This window comes from Saimiri boliviensis, chromosome 17 (assembly GCF_048565385.1).
Source record: "Saimiri boliviensis isolate mSaiBol1 chromosome 17, mSaiBol1.pri, whole genome shotgun sequence".
Lineage (NCBI taxonomy): Eukaryota > Metazoa > Chordata > Mammalia > Primates > Cebidae > Saimiri > Saimiri boliviensis.
The window spans coordinates 7,267,015-7,283,010 of NC_133465.1; the positions used below are offsets into that span (position 1 = coordinate 7,267,015).

General features: G+C 42.4%; 1 long non-coding RNA gene across 1 annotated transcript; it reads left to right on the top strand.

Annotated features, from left to right (window-relative positions):
• Nucleotides 1-1,764: 1,764 nt before the first annotated feature.
• On the top strand, nt 1,765-15,618 carry LOC101050436 (uncharacterized). Its single transcript, XR_012514516.1, has 4 exons — nt 1,765-2,103; nt 2,549-2,652; nt 3,818-3,981; nt 4,079-15,618. It is a non-coding gene; the product is annotated as an uncharacterized LOC101050436 (long non-coding RNA).
• Nucleotides 15,619-15,996: the final 378 nt, after the last annotated feature.

Consider the following 15,996-nt stretch of genomic DNA (forward strand, 5'->3'; position numbering starts at 1 on the left):
CAGCATCTGTCTCCTGACTTTTTAGTGATCGCCATTCTAACTGGAGTGAGATGATATCTCAATGTGGTTTTGATTTGCATTTCTCTAATGGCCAGTGATGATCTTTTTTCGTGTTTGTGGGCTGCATAAATGTCTCCTTTTGAGAAGTATCTGTTCATATCCTTCACCCACTTTTCGATGGGATTGGTTTTTTCCTGTAAATTTGTTTAAGTTCTTTGTAGATTCTGGATATTAGCCCTTGGTCAGATGGGTAGACTATAAAAACTTTCTCCCGTTCCGTAGGCTGCCTGTTCACTCTGATAATAGTTTGTTTTGCTGTGCAGAAGCTCTTTGCTTTATTAGATCCCATTTGCCTATTTTGGCTTTTGTTGCCATTGCTTTTGGTGTTTTAGTCACGAAGCCTTTGCCTGTGCCTGTGTCCTGAACGGTATTGCCTATGTTTTCTTCTAGGGTTTTCATGGTTTTAGGTTTAAATCTTTAATCCATCTTGAGTTAATCTTTGTATAAGGTAGTATGGAAGGGATCCAGTTTCAGCTTTCTGCATATGTCTAGCCAGTTTTCTCAACAGGTATTGTTTTATTAAAATAAGTTGAATACTTTGACTATATAATGAATAATCTTTTAAAAATCACTGTCAATTTGATGACTAAAAGTCAGCCATACAACTATAAATGGTTTTGAGAAAACTATAAAGATGTAAATAGGGGCTGCATTTAGGTTTTTTCCCCACAGGAACCGTTAGGTTCTAGCTCCATTTTAAGTAAAAATCAACTCATGCGGATATAGCTTATGCAAGTCTTATTATGGACTCCCATTCCATGAAAACACATTGGCCCTTTATTAAAAATTCATGAATGGCTCAACATTTATGATTTCAGTTTAAACCAAAATACTAAGGTATATCTGTATACTTTTTTACTTTAGCCAACTATTTTGATTGACTCTTTCAACATGAGGAGATGGAAGGGGGTTCAAGCCCTTTTGCTCACCATAGCACAGGACGTCCAGGAGAGAGGTAAGTGGCGGGTGAGCGGAAGTGTCAGCTGTCCATTGAAAAACACCCCTACACTTCAAGGAAGCATTCCACAAATGGTAGCTATCATCATCACATACAAGGGAGCTAGTGTTTAGCTGTCATTGTCCGCAGGCCAGTGTGTTCAGTTCATGGCAGGGGGTGAAACTGGCATCAGGGAGTGTTTGCCAAGTGAATATGGGTGGGGCTGCACCCTCCGGAGCTGCTGGGAGAAACCCTGGATACAGAGCCCGTAGCCTGGCATAGTCCCAGAGCTCCTCCTAGTGGGGGAGGAATCTGGGTGGGAGGTGGGGAAACCCAAACATAACGGGCACTCTAGCCTGGGCGTGCTTCCCTGGGAGCTGGGTCTCAGATCCTCTTCTAGCAGATTTCTCCTTGGATTCCCCCTCCAGGTCCATGCAAGATGGGCAAGTACAGGGTCCCCGTAGCCACGGGGGATTCACTCCTGGCGGGCTCCCCCAACCTGGTGCAGCTGTCGCAGGTGCGTGGAAAGGTGAGTGCGGACCCCGGTGAGAGCTAGGGCCCTGGAGTGCAGTAGAGTTACTGGGGGCTGGGGCCAGGGCCAGTCGGAGCAGCCTGCGGTCGGAGCCCCAGCAGAATCAGGTCGGGTGCACTTGGTGCGCCTGATACGGCAAGGAAAAGGAAAGGCGTTTCCCTGCTGGAGTGGGAGGAGCAGAGACCCAGAGACGCCCGCTGGGGTACGCAGGGGTTCCCCAGACGTGGCAGGAGCGGGGAGGCTGTTCCTCCTCACCTCCACCTGGTTCAATTATCTCCCTCCGAGGGGAGAGCGGAACCAGGATTCTCTGAAGCTTCATCGACCCCACCGCCCTCCCTGCAGCCCCCAAACCCCACACTGAGCTGCGTCCTGTTGCGCAGGAGGCGGAGGTAGCGATCGACGTCCCCCTGCACCTGGGGCGCCTCTTGATGGTGAAGCTGTGCGAGCACAACGGGCTGTTGAGTCTCCACTGGTTCTGCAAGCGGATCTCAGTGCAGGACCCGGGGCGAGGCCTTTTTCCCCTTCTACAGCTGGGAGCAGGGCAACGGGATTATCTACCTGCCCTAGGCTACTGGTGAGCTCCGCGGAGAAGGGGCGCGGCCCCGGGGGTGCTAAGGAAGAAGCGGTTGGGGAGAGGCTACTGCCAAACAGGGAAAGATGAGGGAGTGGGGAGAAGTGAAGGAGGATGGGGCAGAGGAGGGTGGCTGATGGAGAGGCCTGAGCGCGGAGGAGTGACAAGGTATACCAGTGCGCCCCAGAAAGTCCTTGATCCCCTTCCAGATGCCAAGAAACCCGCCGCCCACGCCCTTCCCCCTACCTCCATGTTCTTCCTCTAGGTAGGGTTCCTGGAAAGATGGGTTAATCCTGCCTATAGCAGGGAATAGGCAACTGGACCTTCCCAGGAACGAGCGATTAAGTTCTCCCTAGCAAAAGGGTGAGTGCCAGGTTGAGGCTGGGCACTTCCCAGGGTGCAAGGTAGGATACTTCCTTGATCTTCTTGCACTCCATTCTTTCCACAGGATGAAGGACTTGGCCGTTAAGGGGACACTGGATTTCACAAATTGTGTGAGAAGGCTGGAAGATTTCAAAAAAACATTCCCAGGTGGAAAGACTCCCCTGGCTGGTCAGTTTCCGCAACCTCCCAAAACCAATATTCAGATTTCCAACCCAGGGATTTGAAAGAGATGGGGGAGAGAGAATGGAAGAGTAAGGTATCCGTGGGGTTAGGAGCTCAGAGCTCACAGTGTGCTCCCCAACTGACGTTCCTAGAGTGCGTTTATGATTCTTGGAAGGATGATGCCTTCTTTGGGTACCAGTTTCTCAGTGGTGCAAACCCCATGCTCCTGAGGCATTCTTCAAGGCTCCCAGCCCGCCTGGTGCTGCCTCCAGGGCTGGAAGACTTGAAGACCCAGCTGGAGAAAGAACTCCAGGTGCTGCTGGCCTTTTTTGCCCATACACCATCCCAGCCATTCCCACCACCTCCATTACCCCCACCTCCCTTCGCTTTGCTTCCTTCTCCTCCCATCTCCAGCCCCTTCTCTCATCTCCTCCATCTACACCCTCCTGCATTTGCACTTAGAATTTCTCAACTTTGGCACTATTAGCATTCTGCACCACATAATTCTCTGTGTGTGGGGGGGGCGGGGGGTGGTTTACTGAGCATCATACAGTGTTTAGTAGCATTCCCGGCCTCTACCCGTTAGATGTCAGCAGCATCCCCCTGGTCGTGACAGCTAAACGTGGCTCTAGAGATTGCCGAAAGTCCTGGGGTTGGGGATTCAGGAGAGAAGGAATCGCCCCTGACTGAGAATGTTGATCTACAGCATCTCCTGTATCTTTTTTCTTTCTCTTCTGTCTCCACGTTCTTCTCTTCCTTCTTCATTGAGCATGTATCAGTCTTAGAGGGGAGCTCAAGCTTCTGGAGAAAAATAGCAAGAAAAACTAAACAAAGCTTTGGAGAGCTAGAAGCGGAATCTATTTTGGGGGGAGATGGGTAGATAAAGGAAATATTTTTGCTATGTTGGCTAAAGCTGACAGAAGAGGGGATAATTGAAGAATGAGGTTGGGCATGGGGGTCTTATGTGGTAGAAAACCAGAAACTTCACTGCAGGGAGCTCCAAGTCTGAAGGAAGACATCAGTCATAAAACTTTGCATTCAATTGTTTGGTTCTGGGGAAAGTGGTTGGAGTTTAAAGTAAAAAAGACTTGGAGGGATAGAGGAAGGATCCACCCTGGAAAATGACAGAAAGAGAGCTCCAGAAATGAATTCAACCCTGTTTATATTCCAGCCCCTGCCCCTGCCCCTGCAGGCTGGATCTTTGTTTGAAATGATTTCTCCCTGCTGGATGGGGTCAAGCCTGATGTCATCATTTTTAAGCAGCAATGCATGACAGTCCCTTTGGTCATGCTGAAGCTTCAGCCCGATGGAAGACTCTTACCCATGGTCATCCAGGTAAGAGGGCCCAGGTATTTTTCCACCAGTCACTGATCTCTTTTAGGGACTTAGATACACAGGTCCTCAGCTCCCCCCACTCTCTCTCCTGCTCTAGCTCCAGCCACCTCGACCTGGACGTCCGCCACCTCTGCTCGTTCTGCCCTTGAATCTCCCCACGGCCTGGCTTCTGGCCAAGACCAGGGTCTGGAGCTCTGATTTCCAGCTGCACCAGTTACAGTCACTTGATGGCTGAGGTTATTGCTGGGGCTACAATGAGAAGCTTGCTAGCCCTCCACCCTATCTACAAGGTACCTCAGCATCTCTTTCATTCTGTATCTGAATGTCCTTCAGATTTCAGACTCCTACACAGAGTCTAACTTTGTAGCATTTCAGTCTAGCAGCAATCAATTTCTATGCGGAGACACATACACACAGCGCTATGGAAACACCCAGGACACACGCTTACTATGAGTTGGGGGGGGAATGTGAGAACAGGTTTGGTAAAGGAGTTGAAATTTGGGCTGAGAACGTTTCCAGGTGGGCAGTGAGGGGTGGGACATGACAGCCAGAAAGATATATAGAGGCAAGGAAACAAAGGCACATGGATAACGGCTGAGATTCGGTGAGATTAAAGTGTAGGGCATGAGTTGGGGCGAGGAGGAAGAACAGGCGCGAGGAGATGAGAGAAGAATCAAGAGTTATTTTCTGACCATGTGAGGCTTCCGACGAAGCCTCATTTGCCTGTTAAACTCACCCCTTCCACAGGAATTGGTGGGTGCCAGAATGAGTCCTGGTGTGCAGCATCCCTGTTCTGGGTCCCCAGCTTCTTCCCCTTCAGCCCAGCCTCTGTGCCCTCCCTCTGTCCACTCTCAAGAGAGAGCTGAGAAATAAGATGTAGAAAGCTATTCAAAGAAATCGAGCAGGAAACTCTCTAAACCTAGAGAAAGATAATAATCTACAAGTACAGGAAGGTCAAATATCACCAAATAGATTCAAATCCAAATAAGACCACCCCAAGGCATATAATCATTGCACTCTCAAGGGTCAAGAACAAAGAAAGGATTCTAAAAGCAGCAAGAGAAAAGAAGAAAATAACATGTAAACGAGCTCTCTGTCTGGCAATCGACTTTTTAGCAGAAGCCATACAGGCCAAGAGGGAGTGGGAAAACATATTTAAAATGTAAAGGGAAAAAAAAAAAAACTTTTTTTTTTTTTTTTTTTTTTTTTTGGCAGGGTGCGGGGGCTCACGCCCTGTAATCCCAGCACTTTGGGAGGCTGAGGCAGGTGGATCACAAGGTCAGGAGTTCAAGACCAGCTTGGTCAAGATGGTAAAACCCCATCTCTACTAAAAATACAAAAATTAGCTGGGTGTGGTGGCAGGCGCCTGTAATCCCAGCTACTAGGGAGGCTGTTACAGAGAATTGCTTGAACCCAGGAGGCAGAGGTTGCAGTGAGCTGAGATTGTGCCACTGCACTCTAGCCTGGGCAAAAAAGCGAGACTCCCAGATTCCCATCTCAAAAAAAAAAAGTGGGGGGGAATACTTTTTTTTTTTTTTGGAGTCAGAGCCTCACTTTGTCACCCAGGCTAGAGTGCAGTGGCACAACCACGACTCACTGCAGCCTCAATTTTCCTGAAGTCCAAGTGCTCCTCTTACTTCAGCCTCCTGAGAAGTTGTGACTACAGGTATGAGCTACCAAGCCTGGTTAATTTTCAAATTTTTTGTAGAGACAAGGGCTCCCAGTGTTGCCCAAGCTGGTCTTGAACTCCTGAGCTTAAGTTTTCCTCCAGCTTTGGCCTTCCAAAGTGCTGGGATTACAGGTATAAGCCACCACACCTGGCTGGAAAAAAACTTTCAGTCATGAATACTATATCCAAGAAACTATCCGTGAAACATGAAGGAGATACTTTCCCAGACAAATGAAAACTGACCAAGATTGATCACCACTAGATCGATCCTATAAGAAACGCTAGAGGGAGCTCTTCATTCTGAAAGAAAAAGATCCTAATGTATAACAAGAATACATCAAATGTATAAAACTCACTGGTAAAAGTAAGGGCATAGGCAAATACTCTACTACTGCAATAGTGATGTATAAGCTACTCATATCTCTAGTTTGAAAATTAAAAGGAAAATCTATCAAAAATTGTAATAATCACAGTAATTTGTTAAGACACAGGCATTATAAAAAAATGTAGGGAGATGGAGTTAAAGTGTAAAGTATTCTTCCGTTTTTCTCCCTTTTCTTTGTGATTAATTTTCATTTTGAATAACTGGTTAATTTAAAATAATTTGTTATAACTCTAAGATGTTTTCTGTAAGCCTCACAATAACCACAAAGCAAACACCTATAATAGATACACTAAAAATAAAAAGCAAGGAAATTAAAACATACTACCAGAGAAAAATCACTTAACCACAAAGGTATATGGTAAAAAAGAAAGTAAGGAAGAGAGGTGTTGCAACATGACCAGAAAACAACTAACATAATGCCAATAGTGAGTTCTTACTTATCAATAATAACATTAAAGTACATTGACTAAATTACCCAAATAAAAGACAGAGTGGCTGAATGTATTTAAAAAAAAAAAGATCCAACCATATTTTGCCTACAAGAAATTTACTTCATACGTAAAGATGCACATAGGCTGAAACTGAAGGAATCGAAAAAGATATTCTATGCAAATGGAAACCAAAAAGGAGTAAGAGTAGTTAGATAAAATCAACTTCAAGTCAAAAACTGTAAAAAGACACAAAGAAGGTGGATTAGGCATTTTTGCATTGCTATAAAGAAATCCTTGAGGCTGGATAATTTATAAAGAAAAGAGAGTTAACTGGTATACAGTTCTGCGGGTTTTACAGGAAGCATGGTGCTGGCATCTGCTCAGCTTTTGGGGAAGCCTCAGGAAACTTACAGTGATGACAGAAGGTGAAGAGGGAACATGTGTCTCACATGGTGAGAGTCGGAGCAAGAGAGAGAAGTGGGGAAAGGTGCCACACACTTTTAAAAAATCAGATCTGTGACAACTCACTATTGTGATGACAGAACCATTCATGAGAAATTCACTCCTGTGATCAAATTACCTTCCACCAGGTCCCACCTCCAACACTAGGAATATATTTCAATATGAGATTTGGAGGGATGAATATCCAGACCATATCAAAATGTCATTATATAATGAAAAAAGGGTCAATTCAGCAGGAGGGTATAACAATTATAAATATGTATGCACACAACACCAGAGCACCTAAACACAAAGGGAAAGCTTGATAGGTCTAAAGGGAGAGACACTTGAACACAATAATGGTAGGGGGCTTAAACATCCCACCTCCTGATGTTCTGTCAGTGACAGAACATCTAGACAGAAGAAGTAAATTAAACTCTACACCGCCCCCCCCACAAAAAAAAGAAAAAAACCCTACCTAACATTTACAGAACATTCCATTTCATCCTACGGCTACAGAATACATGTTCTTCTCATCAATACATGGGACATTCACCAGGATATACCATATGTTAGACCAAAAAACACTTCTCAGCAAATTCAGAAAGTCAAAATTATACCAGCTAACTTTCTTACCACTATAGAATAAAACTAGGATCAACAACAAGAGAAACTTTGGAAACTGCATAAACAGATGGAAATTCGTGAGCTCTCGAATGGCCAATTGGTAAATAAAATATTAAGAAGGAAGTTTAAAGACTTCGGAAAACAAATAAAAATGGAAACACAGCATACAAGAACTTATGGTACAAAGCAATAGCAGTACTATGAGGAAATTTTATCTCGATAAACACCCCCATTAAAAAATAAAAACACTTGAAATAAACAATCTAACATGCACTTCAGGGAACAAGAAAAGCAAGAACAAAATGAACTCAAAATTAGTAGAAAGAAGTAATAAAGATCAGAGCACAAATAAATAAAATCAGGACTAAAAATACAAAGGGCCAAACAGACAAAAAGGTTTTTACACAATAAAAAAATAAATAAAACTTTGGTTAGACTAAAAAGAAAAGAACCTCCCAAATACAATTAGAAACACGCACAAAAAAATTACAATGGAGGTCCCAGAAATACAAAGATCATTAGATACTATTATGAGCAATAATATACTCACAAATGGAAAATCTAGAGGTAATGGATAAATTCTTAGACATATAAATATTATCAAGAATGAATCAGAAATATAAAACCTGAACAGACCAATAACAATAAAATCAAAGTAGTAAAAAGTCTCCCAGGAAAGAAAAGCCTGGGACCGAATGGCTTCACTGCTGATTTCTACCGAACATTCATAGAATAACTAATATCAGCCTATTCAAATTACTCCAAAAAATTTTTAAAGAAAACACAATGCTTTTAAACTCATTCTAATACCAAAAACAGGCAAGGACTTGATTTAAAAAAAAAAAAAAAAAAAATCCCCACGCGTGGTGGCTCACGCCTGTAATCCCAGCACTTTGGGAGGCCAAGGCGGGTGGATCACGAGGTCAAGAGATCAAGACCATCCTGGTCAACATGGTGAAACCCCGTCTCTACTAAAAATACAAAAATTAGCTGGGCATGGTGGCGCACGCCTGTAGTCCCAGCTGCTCGGGAGGCTGAGGCAGGAGAATTGCCTGAACCCAGGAGGCGGAGGTTGCGGTGAGCCGAGATCGCGCCATTGCACTCCAGCCTGGGTAACAAGAGCGAAACTCCGTCTCAAAAAAAAAAAAAAAAAAGAAAAAAAGAAAAACCTAAGGACTCCACCTAAAACTGTTAAAACTGATAAGTGAATTCAGTAAAGTTGCGGGACACAGCATCAGCATATAAAAATTCCTAGAATTAAGAAAGCAGTTCCACTTACAGTAGCTACAAAAATATAAAATACCTAAGAACAAATTTAACCAATGAGGTGAAAAATGTCTACAATGAAAACTATAAAACTCATAAATTCTGAAGGGCACACAAAAAATAGGAAGATATCCCATGTTTATTAATCGGAAAAATTAATATTGGTAAAATTTCCATTCTACCCAAAGCAATCTACACATTCAACGCAATCCTTACCAAAATACCAATAACATTCTTCAAAGAAATAGAAAGACTAATCCTAAAATTTATATAAAACCAAGAGAGACCCCCCGCCTCCTCCGAATAGCGTAAGCAATTCTGGGCAGAAAGAACAAAGCTGGAGGTATCAACTATCTGACTTCAAACCATATTACAAAACCATACAGAGTAACCAAAACAGCATGGTAGTAGCATAAAAACAGACACACCGACCAATAGAAAATAATAGAAAACCCAGAAATAAATCCACATATTTACAGCCAACTTATTTTTGACAAAGGATATACAGTAGGGAAAAGACAGTCTCTAAAATAGTCATGGGAAAACTGGGTAACCAGATGCTGAGAATAAAACTATACTCTTGTCTCCAATCATATACAACAATAAAACCAAAATGGACTAAGGACTTAAACGTAAGACCTGAAACTATTAAACTACCTAAAGAAAATACTGGGGAAACATTTCAGGACATTGGTCTGGGCAAAATCATTTAGGTAAGACCTCAAAAACACAGACAACAAATGCAAAAATAGACAAATGGAATTACATTAAGCTGAAAAGCTTCAAAGGAAACGATCAACAAAGCATAGAGACAACTTACAGAATGGGAGAAAATGTTTGCAAACTGTCCATCCAGCAAGGGCTTAATAACCGGAATATTTAAGGGCCTCAAAGAACTCAATAGCAAAATAGCAAATAATCTGTATTAAAAATGGAAAAAGGAGCCGGGCGCGGTGGCTCAAGCCTGTAATCCCAGCACTTTGGGAGGCCGAGGCGGGTGGATCACGAGGTCAAGAGATCGAGACCATCCTGGTCAACATGGTGAAACCCCGTCTCTACTAAAAATACAAAAAAAATTAGCTGGGCATGGTGGCACGTGCCTGTAATCCCAGCTACTCAGGAGGTTGAGGCAGGAGAATTGCCTGAACCCAGGAGGCGGAGGTTGCGGTGAGCCGAGATTGCGCCATTGCACTCCAGCCTGGGTAACAAGAGCGAAACTGTCTCAAAAAAAAAAAAAAAAAAAAAAAAAATGGAAAAAGGATCTGAATAGACATTTCGCAAAAGAAGACATCAAAATGGCCAACAAATATCAGAAAAGGTGCTTCACATCACGAATCGTCAAAGGAATGTCAATTGAGACCACAATGAGGGTGGAGGTGGGGTGAGATGGCCAAATAGAAGCCTCCACCAATCTTTCACCCTGCAGGAACACCAAATTTGACACCAATCTACACAAAGAAGCACCTTCAAAAGGGCCAAAAATCTGGTGAACAATCACAGTATCTGGTTTTAAATTCATATTGCTGAAAGAGACAATGTTCTGGTAGTAAAGACAGTCTTGGAGAGCTGACACTAACCCCACCCCCGATCCTCCAACAGCGGCTGTGTGGCACTGACAGATAATCTGTGCAGCTGGAAGAGGGAGAACTTAGCAGTGGGGGGGCCTCTGCACTGGAATGCAGTGCTTTCAACACTAGGCAGAACTCAGCTGGCACCCACAGAAGGAGCATTTAAGATCAGCCTGCCAGAGGGGAATTGCCCATCCCAGTGACTGGAGCTTGACTTTTGGCAAGCCTTGCCATGGTGAGCTAAAGTGCCTTGGGGTCCTAAATAAACTTGAAAGGTTGTCTAGGCCCTAAGGACTGCAACTCCTAGACAAGCCATATATATATACTGAGCGTGGAGCCAGTGGACTGGGGAGGCACACAGCCTAGTGAGATACCAGCCAGGGAAGCTAAGGAAGTACTTGTGTCACCCCTCCCCAATCCCAGGCAGTGCAGCTTGCAGCTCCAAAATGAGACCCTTCCTTCTGCTTGAGGAGAGGAAAGAATAAAAAGGATTTGTCTGCAACTTGGATACCAGCTCAGCCACAGTAGGATAGGGCACCAGGCAGAGTCACGGGGACCCTATGATAGGCCCTAGCTCCTGCGTGACATTTCCAGACACACCCTGAGCCAGAAGGTAAGCTGCTGCCTTGTAGGGAAGAACCCAGTCCTGGCAGGATTTATTACCTGCTGACCCAAGAGCCCTTGGGCCCTGAATAATCAGCAGCAACTGTGGACTGTATATATAGCATACGCTGTGGGCCTCGTGTGAGACTCTGAGACATGCTGGCTTCAGGTGAGAACCGGCACATTCACAGCTATGGTGGTGATGAGAAGAGGCCCCGCCTACTTGAGAAAAGCAGAGGGAAGAGTAAAAAGGAATTTGTCTTGAGCTTAGGTGCTAGCTTGTCCACAGTGGGAAAGAGCACCAAGCAGGCATTTGGGATCCTTGATCCCAGGCTGTGGCCCTTGGATAGCTTCTCTAGACCTACACTGGGCAACCGGGGAGCCCTGAGCCCTGAAGGGTGAGTCCCAAGCCTGGAAGAATTCACCGTAAGCTGACTGAATAGCCCTTGGGCCTTAAGTGAACATTGGTGGTACCCTGGCAGTACTCCTCGTGGGTCTGTGGTGGTGGAGGACATGGAAGGAGACTCCTTTGCCTGGGGAAAGGGAAGGGGAAAAGGGACAGATTTTGTCTGGTGGCCTGGGTGCCAGCTCAGCCACAGTAGAATAGAACACCAGGTGGATTCCTAAGGTTTCTGACTCTAGGTCCTGGTGCCTGCACAGCATCTCTGGACCTGCCTAGGGCCTGGGGCAACTCGCCACCTTAAAGGAGGGACATGAGCCTGGCTGGATTTGCCACCTGCTGATTGTAGAGCCCTAGGGCCTTGAATGAACATAGACAGTAGCCAGGTAGTGATTACAATGGGCCTTGCACAAGACCCAGCACTGTGCCGGCTTCCGGTCTGACCCAGCACAGTCCCAGTGGTAGTGGTCACAGGGGTGCTTGTGGCATCCTTTCCCCAGCTCCAGGTAGCTCAGTACAGGGAAACTTCATTTGTTTGGGAGAAAAAAAATAAGAATCTATGCCTAGTAATCCAGAGAATTCTTCTTGATCTTATTCAAGACCACCAAGGTGGCACCTTTATCAGACTGCAAGAATCACAGCATTATTAGGATTGAGGTACCCCCCTAATGCAGATATGGCTGCAGTAACCAAAAACTTAGATCCCAACACCCAAGTTTCTTCAAATAATACCTGGAAAGCCTACCCAAGAAGGATGGATACAAAAAAGCCCAAATTGTGACAACTATAATAAATACCTAACTCTTGAATGCCCCAGGACTGATAAACATCCACAAGCATCAAGACCAGCCAGGAAAACATGATCTCACCAAACAAACTAAATAAGGCACCAGGGACCAATCTCAGAAAAACAGCGATAGGTGTGACCTTTCAGACAGAGAATTCAAAATAGCTGTGTTGAGAAAACTCAAAGAAAATCAAGATAACACAATTCAGAATTCTATGAGATACATTTAACAACAAAATTGAAATAATTAAAAATAAGTAGAAATTCTGCAGTTGAAAAATGCAGTTGACTTACTGAAGAAGGCATCAGAGTCTCTTTATAGCGGACATGATCAAGAAGAAGAAAGAATTAGCGAGCTTGAAGACAGGCTATATGAAATACTCAGGAGAAAAAAGAAAAAAGAATAAAAAAAAAATGGAGCACAACTACAAGATCTAGAAAATAGCCTCAAAATGGAATACCTGAGAGTTAATCGACCTTAATGAGGAGGCAGAGAAAGAGACAGGAGTAGGAACATTATTCAAAGGGATAATAGCAGTGAACTTTACAAACAGAAAAATATCAATCTCCAAGTACAAGAAGGTTATAAAGTACCAAGCAGATTTAACCCAAAGACTCAAGGCTTTTAATAAACTCCCAAAGGTCAAGGATGAAGAAAGGATCCTAAAAGCGTCAAGAGAAAAGAAACAAATAACATACAAGGGAGCTCCAATATGTCTCACAGCACAATTTTCAGTGGAAACCTGTCACAGACCAGGACAGAATGGCATATTTAAAGTACTGAAGGAAAAAAAACAAACTGTGACTCTAGAATAGTATATCCAGTGAAAATATCCTTCAGATGTGAAAGGGAAATAAGGGCTTTCCTAGACAAACAAAAGCTGAGGAAAGTCATCAACACCAGACCTGCTTTACAAGAAATCTGAAAGGGAGTTCTTTGATCTATAAAAAGTACATTAATGGTCAATAAATCATCTGAAGCTACAAAACTCACTGCTAATAAGCACAGAAAACACAGAATATTATAACATTATAATTGTGATGTATAAACTACCGAAGTACCCTGGTACCAACAAAAATAAAAAACAACTACAGACCAATATCACAATGAATATTGATGTAAAAGTCATCAACGAAATACTAGCAAATCAAATTCATCAACATATTAAAAAGATAATTCCTCAAGACCAAGTGGGATTTATCCCAGGGATGCAAGGATGGCTTAAGATACACAAATCAATTCACGTGATATATCAATGAATGATCATTTCAATTGATGTTGAAAAATGATAAAATTCATTTCATGATAAAAAAAAAACCCTCAAAAACTAGGGATAGAAGGAACATACCTCAACATAATAAAAGCCATATATAACGAACCCACAGCTAGTATCATACTGAATGGAGAAAAACAGAAAGCCTTTCCTCGAAGATCTGAAACGTGACAAGGATGCCCATTTTCAGCACTGTTATTCAACGCAGCACTGCAAGTCCTAGCTAGAGCAATCAGGCAAGAGAAAGAAACTTGCACGTGACCTGGATGCTAAATTCATTCTGGCTGCACCAGGTACAGTCACATCCACTATGGGGACAGCTCATGGCTGCAGGGACCTGTGGGTCCCAATCTACATTCTATTTCAAGGTACCTCATCAGTTCCCCACCCCTTCAAGACTTTGCATTCCAGGGCTCATGACGTATTGCTAGAATAATCCTAAGACAGGGGTAGTTTAAGAGTCAATTTTCTCACTTTTTCATGAAGCCCAGGGATGTCCATGTAAATAAGAAGCTTCTCTCATTCTCTAAAATACCTGGTTCCTAAATGATAACCAAAGGAATAATTTCACAATTGAGAGTCTGTAAAGGATTTTCTGGTCAGTCAGCAAGGAGTGTGCTTAATATAAAAGCTTCTTGTAACTAATTAGAAAGCTGCATACCCAAAACAGTTTCACATTTATATATGATATTACATGTAAAGCTATTCACTGATACCTATAGTAAAAATGTTTCAAATTATATAATAAATTTATATACATATATAACAGTGAATCAGAAGGCTACATATAACCTCAGTTAGAAAACCAATGAAATCAAAATGTGGTTCTTTAAAAAGATCAGCAAAATTTACAATGTTTAGCAAGACTGACCAAGAAAATAAGATTTAATAGGCTGTAAATGAAAACACATTCTATGCGAATCATTTAAAAGAGCGGAATTGGCTAGATTTATATCAGCAAAACAGATTTTAAGTCAAAAACCACAAGATTCTTTGACATGTACGAAAAAATAGTAGAATGAAAAAAAACTCTCACAAGAGACAAGGAAGAATAGAAGTGTCAGTCAAAAATTTAAAATAAAATTGCCTGATAACAGAGTACCAAATATATAAATCCAACACTGACAGAACTGAAGAGAGAAATAGACAGCAATACTGTCATAGGAGGGGACTTCAATGCCCCACTTTCAATAATGGGTAGAACATCCAGATAGAAAGTTAATTTAAAAAACAAAAGAACAACATTATAGACCAAATAGACCCAACAGATCGATGCAGAACATTCCACCAAAAGCAGAATACACACCACTTTCAAGTGAAAACAACATTCTCCATGATAGATTACACATTAGGTCACAAAACAAATTTTGACAAGTTTAGGAAGACTGAAATCATGTCAGGTATCTTTTTCTGACCACATCGGAATGAAACTAGATTTGGATAGCAGAAGAAAAATTGGAAAATTTACAAACATGCGGAAGTAAAACAACATTCTCTTAACCACTGAGTCAAAGACAAAATCAAAAAGGGAATTAGAAAATGCCTTAAGGTAAATGAAAATGTGAAAAAATAACATATCAACACCTATGAGATGCTGCAAAAACAGCACTAAGAGAGAAGTTTAAGTTTATTGCAATAAACGTACATTTTTAAAAGAAGATCTCAAAAACAACCTCTTACTAGCTCAAGCTAGAAAAATAAAAACCAAATAATAAACCCAAAGGTAACAGAAGGAAAAAATGACAGATTAGAGCAAATAAACACAACAGAAAACAGAAAAATCAGTGAATTAGGAGTTGGTTATTTAAAAAGATAAATAAAATTGTCAAAAATCTTGGAATAGGCCGAGCGCGGTGGCTCAAGCCTGTAATCCCAGCACTTTGGGAGGCCGAGGCAGGTGGATCACAAGGTCAAGAGATCGAGACCATCCTGATCAACATGGTGAAACCCTGTCTCTACTAAAAATACAAAAAATTAGCTGGGCATGGTGGCACGTGCCTGTAATCCCAGCTACTCAGGAGGCTGAGGCAGGAGAATTGCCTGAACCCAGGAGGCAGAGGTTGCGGTGAGCCGAGATCGCACCATTGCACTCCAGCCTGGGAAACAAGAGCGAAACTCTGACTCAAAAAAAAAAAAAAAAAAAAAAAAAAAATTGAAATAAGAAAAAAGAAGAGTCAAATATATAACATCAGAAGTGAAAGAGGAGACATTACAACTGATGCTACAGAAATAAAAAGAACCATGAGACCATTATGAATAATTGTATGCTAAAAAATTGGACAACCTAGTAGAAATGGAAAAATTCCTAGAAACAGACAACTTACAAGACTAAATCATGAAAAAAAATTAAAGTTTGAAAAGATCTGTAACTACTATGGAGATTTAAATCAGATATCAAAAGCCTCCCAACAAAGAAAAGCTCAGGACCAGATGGCTTCACTGACAAATTCTACCAAACATTTAAAGAATTAGTACCATTTCTTCTCAAACTCTTTCAAAAAAAAAAAAAAAAAAAAAACTGAGGAGGGGGAAATACTTCCAAAATCATTTAATGAGGCCGGCTT